This window comes from Myotis nattereri (assembly GCF_964212035.1).
Source record: "Myotis nattereri genome assembly, chromosome: 10".
NCBI classification, from domain to species: Eukaryota; Metazoa; Chordata; class Mammalia; order Chiroptera; family Vespertilionidae; genus Myotis; species Myotis nattereri.
The window spans coordinates 70048585-70056004 of record NC_138085.1 but is presented as its reverse complement, the minus strand read 5'-3'; the positions used below and the strand labels follow the sequence as shown (position 1 = coordinate 70056004).

General features: G+C 44.6%; 1 protein-coding gene and 1 pseudogene across 5 annotated transcripts in view; one reads left to right on the top strand and one right to left on the bottom strand.

Annotated features, from left to right (window-relative positions):
• Nucleotides 1-330: 330 nt before the first annotated feature.
• The window catches only part of LCLAT1 (lysocardiolipin acyltransferase 1), a 123993-nt gene continuing 116903 nt past the window's right edge, over nucleotides 331-7420 (top strand). The window contains exon 1 of one of the 4 annotated variants that reach the window (XM_081101277.1): nucleotides 331-532. The gene's annotated coding sequence lies outside the window, so the exon portion shown is untranslated. Of the gene's footprint in view, nucleotides 721-7420 lie in introns of all 4 variants that reach the window. The other 3 variants (XM_081101275.1, XM_081101276.1, XM_081101278.1) reach the window with 3 other exon arrangements.
• On the bottom strand, nucleotides 6037-7036 carry LOC308525920 (eukaryotic translation initiation factor 1-like; annotated as a pseudogene). Its single transcript has 2 exons — nucleotides 6962-7036; nucleotides 6037-6563 (listed from the first exon to the last, which is right to left on the bottom strand). The product of its transcript is annotated as a eukaryotic translation initiation factor 1-like (transcript).

The window sequence follows — 7420 nt, the reverse complement described above, 5'->3', positions numbered from 1 at the left end:
GGAAGCACTGCACCTGCTGGGGTCTGCTGCTCCCTCTGCTTGGCCCCGCGACTCCGCCTTAGTAAATAGGCTTGTAAATTAAATTCCTCGGATTTGTTTTCCATCTGAAACTCTAGAAGCTGACGGGGCCGTCAGTCCGTTGGGGCAGTGCCCTGTGAGAGTTCCCATTGCAATTGTTTCTCTTCCCTACATCCCTCGCTCCCTCGGTCCCTCCACGCCCCGAGGCCAGGCGAGGAAAAGAGCGCGGGTCCTTTAAGGGAGCTCTCGCGGACCAGCGCCCGGGGTGCTCCCGCCGGGGAGCAGGGGCGGGGCGCGGGGACCCGGCTTCCCACGCAGCCGGGGACGCCTTCGCGTCACGGCGCTCGCAGCCAATCAGAATAAAGCCTGTTGGGACGCCTTACTAGGGCGACGGTCTGGACGCCTCCCGCTTCGGGATGAATTAGCGGCGGGTTCGCCTGGAGGTTGTGACCCCCACGGATTCCCCAGCTCGCGCACGCGCCGCCTGCGGGGTCGCGCGTCCAGCTGGTCACAGGTGGGCGACGGGAACTGTCAGGTGGGGGTTGCGGCGCGGGGGAAAATGGCGGCGGCCGCTGGGGGATCCCTGAGGTGGTGAGGGGGAGCAGCCCTGCGGGCTCTTTCCCCCCTGAGGGCCGGCCTCTCGGGCTACGGCCCGGCTAACGGGCACCTACCTGACCGGGAATTGGGGTCTCGGAGCAGCAGGTAAGAGGAAGCGCGGGGAAGCGGTTCCTGGAGGCAGGAGGAGGTCTGGGGGGCCGCGCGAGTCGTGTCGCGAGGGCGCGGTGGCCGCCGGGATGTGGAGGGCCTGGTGACCTGTCGCTGATTAGGAGTGAACAGCAACACCTTCCTGCGCCCGGCCTCGGACCTCGGCGGGCCTGGGAGCTGCCCGGCCCCGCACGCAGTCGGAGCTCCCCCGCCTTTCAATCCCAGGGGCAACGCGTCCAAGCGGCCGCCATGTGCGAGTCTCGGGCGTGAGCTGTCGAAGGAGGGTCTGGGGCTGCGCCGTCGGTGTATCTTCCAGGTGCCAGACACCTACCTACCTGTAGGTGCCCGAGTGGCAGGGACAGGAAAGGGAAGGTAGGCCTTCCTCAGGGGCCGATGTCCAGTCTGACCATGCAGGCACATATCCTGACTTACGCTTGCCCATTTGAGGAGAAGAAAGGTAAAGGGAGGGCACTCGGGTGTGGTTTTGGTGATGTTTTTGCAGCCTTGTCCCTGGTTCAGGTGGGTTCGTCCGGAGCATGGCATCTGCCCTCGAAGCTCATTAACTATGTAGTCCATGTGCACGTGACTGGAATGAAGGCTGAGGATTGGGATTCAGGGTAAGCCCAGGAAACTACTGAAAATACAGTATTGGTGAAGGTCTTAGGGAGGTGAAATATTGTCCAGCCATGTCATGAGATATCACTAAGTTGGGTTAGTTTTCAAACATCGAAAACTTGTCTTGATGGAAGTTCTTTTTGCAAAACTGTTCTGTTTTTTTTTTTTTTTTTTTTAAGAGTAAGAGAAAATTACTCGTTTTAAATTCTTTCCTCCTTTTTCGGTTTCTCTGGCCTCGTTGTGCTCCGATGTGACAGGTATGCATGCTATTGAGGGACTTCTCTCTTCGGCAGCAGGCTTGGTTCTGCGAGTGCCGTGCGCTGTTACTGAGCAGGCGCAGTGGCACCGCGTGTTCCGGTCATCAGCAGCTGCGTGATGCCGGCTGCGTGTCAGACACGGTGACAGCGAGGCTTCTCCTACCTGATTTTCACCTGAGCAAATGGGGTAGGCCCCCTGTTCCCACCAGGTGTTGAGGCTGGCAAGAGTACACCATGCCGAACACCCACGAGAACCTTTCTTCCTAACGGGATCTGTGGAGTTTGCTCACTTTGACTTGGGGTGAGGTATGGTTTCCAGTTCCTACTGTGCCACTTCCAATAGCTTAGGGACGTCATGGGCTCTCTGTCAGTACCTTACCTCTGGAAGGGGTATAGTATAGCATTTTTGTCCACATGATCTCATTGTACTGCTGTGAGTAAAAAACAGCACCTCTACGTTAACAGTGGACACGTAGCACTACACTGTTACTCTGCCAGGCACTGTCCCAGGGGCCTTCTATGAGCTAACTCAGTTTCCCAGGAACATTGTCAAGTGGCTGGTTTTGTCATCTTGGTTTTACAGATGAGAAAACTGAGGCACATTGAAAATTTAGGTTATTTGCCCCAAGTCGCACAACTAGCATTGCGATTCCAGCTTCTGTTCTTAACCACCATGCAGATATGTTACGTGTGATATATATGAACAAATTTTCCATTGACGTAATTTTGTTTGTGATCTTTTAGTTGTATAAATAATAACTGACTCATTCCATTGGCATCTAATAGTGATTTATATGGTGATGACTACAGTTACTTTAGTTAAGTGGCATATTCATTCTACCTTTGATATCCATTATTTTAAAAGGTATTTTGAAACACAGAGCTGTGACTAATTTCTAACAGGAAGCACAGATCAATAAGGGATATTTTAGTTTTTATTAAACTCTTTAAAATAATTTGCTGGTTGCTTTTAAAGGAAAACTTAATTTTTTAAGTTTCTATTTATAGAAAAAAGATTACATGAATAAAAGAGGCAGGGACATTCTTTTTTTTCCCTTCATTGAGTCTTTATGGAATTGCCCTGCCAAGTCCTTGGGATGTAAAGATTAAATCCTGACCTTTATCCTTCAGGAGGCCAGGGAGAACCCCTGGGTCTAGAAGTTTGTAGACCAGTGAATGAGACAAATAAATGATTAGCTAATGCAGTATGATGTAGATGTGGTGGGTACAGAGGGCTGTGGGAACACATTCAGGGAATATGTAGTTGCTTTTGCTGGGGTGGCACTGACCAGGAAAGGAAGGGAGCTGACTGCAGGATAAAGGAGAAAGGGCTTCTAGCCAAAGGAGGAAGCAATGCAGCCTCAGGGGGAGTAAGAGTGCTTGAATGTCTAGGGGTCAGACCAAAGTTTTGCAGGAGTTGCGGGGAGAGGAGCCAGGGAAGGTAGGGCCAACTTGTGAATTCTCAGCTAAGAGAGTGACTTTATCCTATGGGCAGCGGGACCTGTAGAAAGATCTTAATCAGATGAGTAACAGGATGACAGGGTGAAAGACAATGTAAGGAGGAGACCAGTGAAGGAGGATAGTTTCCTCACTCCAGACAAGAGATAGGGAGGGAGTGTATCAGGGCACTGGCTGTGTTCAGTGTCCACCACACACGTTTTGAATGGAAGATTGACTGGTGGAAAGAATAATGAGGTGGGGGAGGGGAAGACCTGCTGATACTAAAGAGAAAGTGAGGTTTTTTGTTGTTGTTTTCTCTATATGGTGAAAGATGGGAGATATTGTTAACTGATTTAGGAAAAAGGATGGAGCAGGCAGTTTTTTGTTACTGGGTTTTGGGAGTATTGTAGACCCTTTAAAGTTGTTGGATCAAATAATATGTAATAAATCCAGGCTTATAACTTCCTCTAAGTCTGATTTCTGAGATTACAGAAAACCTTAACTATATGGTAAAAAATCTGCAGTGTCTAGCATAAAGTTGGCTCCATTGAAGATGGGAGAAAAGCCACACAAAAGGAGTGGGAAGAATTATCTAAGTCATGTTGGGGTAAAATGCAAGAATAATGGGTATTTGAGTGTTTTCCTTTTTTTTACATTGTTTTTATTATATTTATGCAGAAGTTGTTATAATATGGAACTAATCATAAATGAATTCTCTAGTTCTAAAGCTAATCTCCACTGTAACATTCATAACACTAGAGTTGTCTAGCATCCAACAACATGCATTCCAAATCGACTGCCAGGTGAAATTGCAAATCTTGCAAAGATGCAGGATTTTTATTAATTCAGAGCAAGGTTGAAAACTGCTCAGAACATAAGCACTATATGATTTCATTTAGTTGAAGTTCAAAAACAGGTACAACTATTTCCTGGTAGTAGATGTAGTCAGAATAGTGGTTCCTTTGGGTGGTGGTGGTGGTAATGACTAGCTAGGAAGGGACATCTCCTTCTGAGTAGCTGGAAATGTTTTATATCTTGAGATGAATGGAGGTTACAGGGATGTATGTACCTGTGAGAATTCAAGTTGCAAATCTAAGATTTGTGTACTTTACTGTAATGGTTTAATTTAAAAAGAGGCACTAGTCTAGTGAGAATTTGGCAGTGTTAGACCAGTTAACTTTTTATGAAGAAAACCAGCAGGGTAATGATGAGAGAGGTGTTTAATTTTTTTTTTTTTAAGGTGTATCAGAGGCTCTGTGGGAATAAATGATGAAATGTATCTAGTTGTTTTTTTTTTTCAAAAATGACTTATTTTTCAATTTTTAAAACTTTTTTATAAAAGCAGAGTCTACTAAATTGTTAAGGGTAAAAGTGACTTTTATATAATTGTTTTGCAAAGGGCAAATGTGAAATCAAGGTTGTCATGTTGTGTTGTTTTACAACTTTTCACAAAATTATGTCCCAAACTCTACCACTTGATTAGTTTTTTGTCTTAAGAATTAGTGCATAGTTGCAAGTGTAACCTACACTTTGTTAAATATAAGATACATTATGAAAGTAAATTTACATTTTGCTTTTCTTTTTGGGAAAACTCTAATCAAATCTCTTTCTCATCATTACAAAATGTGGTCCATGTTTAGGAGAAATTACTGTGTGGACTTTACCCTACTGCGCTGATTGCTCTTGGATAATGAGGACTGGAATTAATTCCTTTGGCTGTAGGAGTTTGAATGTCACAGTAGAGCTAAGAACAGCCTTTGGTGAGCTCCCGGTGGCAGTGAGGTAAAGCTCACAGGAGGCCTTTGTGGGCCTCAGTCTGATTTGACAAAGTGATCATTGTGCCTCTGTACCTGTCCTCTCCATCTGGCAGAGGGCCATGGCAATACTCCTGTGATAACTGGGAGGCAGATGGAAGGACTTCTGAGGAGCAGCCACCAGTGAAAGCTGTCTGGAGATGATTAACCAGCAGTCTTTCACAGTTCAGGTTTCTGAAAAGATAAATTGTTCACTTTCCCAGAGGAAGTAAATTACTGTTCTAAGGATGATAAAGGAAGATTTAGGCTATGCTTGGTTTTCCATCTCAAATAGAAGATCCACCTCCATTTTATGTTTATTAGCGTATAGTTTATCCCCTTGGGAAAACTTGAGGAACAGGGAGATAGCATGTTGGTGAGCTGGTATCCAGTGATGTCACAAAGCAAATGATGGATAAAAGATAGGAATAAGGGAATGATGAGGGAAGAGAAGTGAGTGGGGGCACCCATTCTTAGGGCTCTCTGTGGCTAGAGTGAAAGTATTGTGTTTAACCCTTATAGTGACTCTTCCTCCACAGGAATATTTAGGTATCTTGGGGAAGGTAGCTTTGTCTGTGGCTTACTGTTTCTTCTCTCCTGTTGTAGTACAAGCACTTTCTTAGAAGTATTCTTTTAAAAATATTTTTCCCGATAATAGGGGCAGTGCATTATGCATTTTGTCTTGTATCAATAAGTGTAATAATATTAGTTCTAGGTTTTTTTGTAGATATTCCTTAGCTAATTGAAAAAGTTCCTCTTTATTTCCTTTTTTTATTTTCTTGAGAGTTTTTCTCAGGAACAGGTATTGAATTTTACCAAATAGTTTTTCTGTATAGATTCATATGATCATATAATGTAATCTTTTCAGTTTGTTAATATTGTGGATTACATTAATTGGTTCTTGAATATTGAACTAAACTTCTATCCGTGGATTAAATTCAGCTTTTTATATATTGCTGAATTCTAGTTGCTAATATGCTAAGGAGTTTGGAGTCTATATTCATGTATTGGTCTGTAATTTTTGTTTTTTTGTGCTGTCCTTTTCTTGGTTTTTCATCAGGATAATACTAGCTTCATAAAGTGAATCGAGAAGTACTCTTTATTCTTATGTTTTCTGGAAGAGATTGTATTAATTCTTCTTTAAACATTTGGTAGAATTCTCTAATGAAATAATGTGGGCCAGGAGATTTCTTATTTTTTTTTTTTTTTGGCTCTTTTCAGTTTATTGCATGAAGGAGTTACACTAGTCCAAGTTAAAAGCAGACCCCAAATGGTTACATTATACAAGCTGTGAGGTTTTTAAACTTGTGACAAGGGACAGGAGGGAAATTCTACTCATTGCAAAGAAATCCTCACTTAAGCTTCTGTGAGCCAAAAGCACTTAAAACCCATGAACCTTCAGCTGGTCGTCCTTAGCCAGTCCAATCTCGACAAGGAACTGGCATATGTTCTTGCGCTGGTCACCCTGCAGCTGAATTACTTCTCCATATTCTGGATGCTCAATTACAGTACCATTGCAGGCAAATTTCTTCTTAAAGGCCTTCACTAGTTTCTTTTTATCATAATCAGCGATCCCTTGGACAGTAGTAAGGGTCTTCCTGCCATTTCTCTGTTGAATTCTTATATGGATATAATCCTCAGTGCCAGCGGGAAGCAGGTCATCACCCTTGCATCAGCAAAGGGGTCGAAAGAGTGGAGGTTCTGGATAGGATTCCTTTTCCTCGGTGGAAACGGCCTGCGGGTGGAAACGGCCTGCGGAAGGCGGGCCAGGGGACGGAGCATCGGGAAGCGAGGTGGGCTCAAGGGGGAGGTTGCTGAGTCCTTGGAGGCAGCTCAGTCACTGGGGCGAGATTTCTTTTCTAGGAAAGTTTTAATTACGAATTCAGTTTCCTTACTAGTTACAAGGTTATTCAGATTATCTATTTCCATTTTGAGTAAGTTGTGAGCTTTCAAGGAATTGGTCCATTGACACACAGAGTGGGACTCCTCATGGCTGCTAGGCAGCGGTAGAAGTTTCAGTTTCTTTCTAGTCCTCCTCTGATGCTACCTTGCTTCCGTACTGTTCTTCACATGGTCTCCACTGACACCCTTGGGAAGAGTGAAAGTCCTGACTGTACTGGACCTGTCTCATACCATCTCCATGGGGATAAGAAGAGATGCTTCATTACTGTCGTGGGAGTAAAGTTCAGGCTCTCTGGGCGTCTCCATAGATAGGGTGACAGGGGAAGTGGGTCTTACTACCTACCACCTGGCAGGGAAGAAAGTCTGGCCTTTGGTATTACCCCTGCAGGGATGGGGGTTGGGGTGGGTCATGCCAAGGCACAACATTACAGCCTGGTGAGAGTGAAAGTTTAGGTTCCCTCCTTTGCATTTGCTGTCATGGGTCAGGTGGGTCAGTTTTTTCTGTAGAAGTGTGTGCTGTGCTTTTTTAATTTTTTTTTTTTTATGAAGTGCAGTGGTTATTGTATAAAAGTTATCTGTTTTGCTATGCTGTTCTTGGTCCTTTGGAAAAACAGGGACTTTTGTTGTTGTCCCCCTTTAGCATTTCTGGATTATTGGCTTCTTCAGCTCTGTCCATGTGATATATGATAC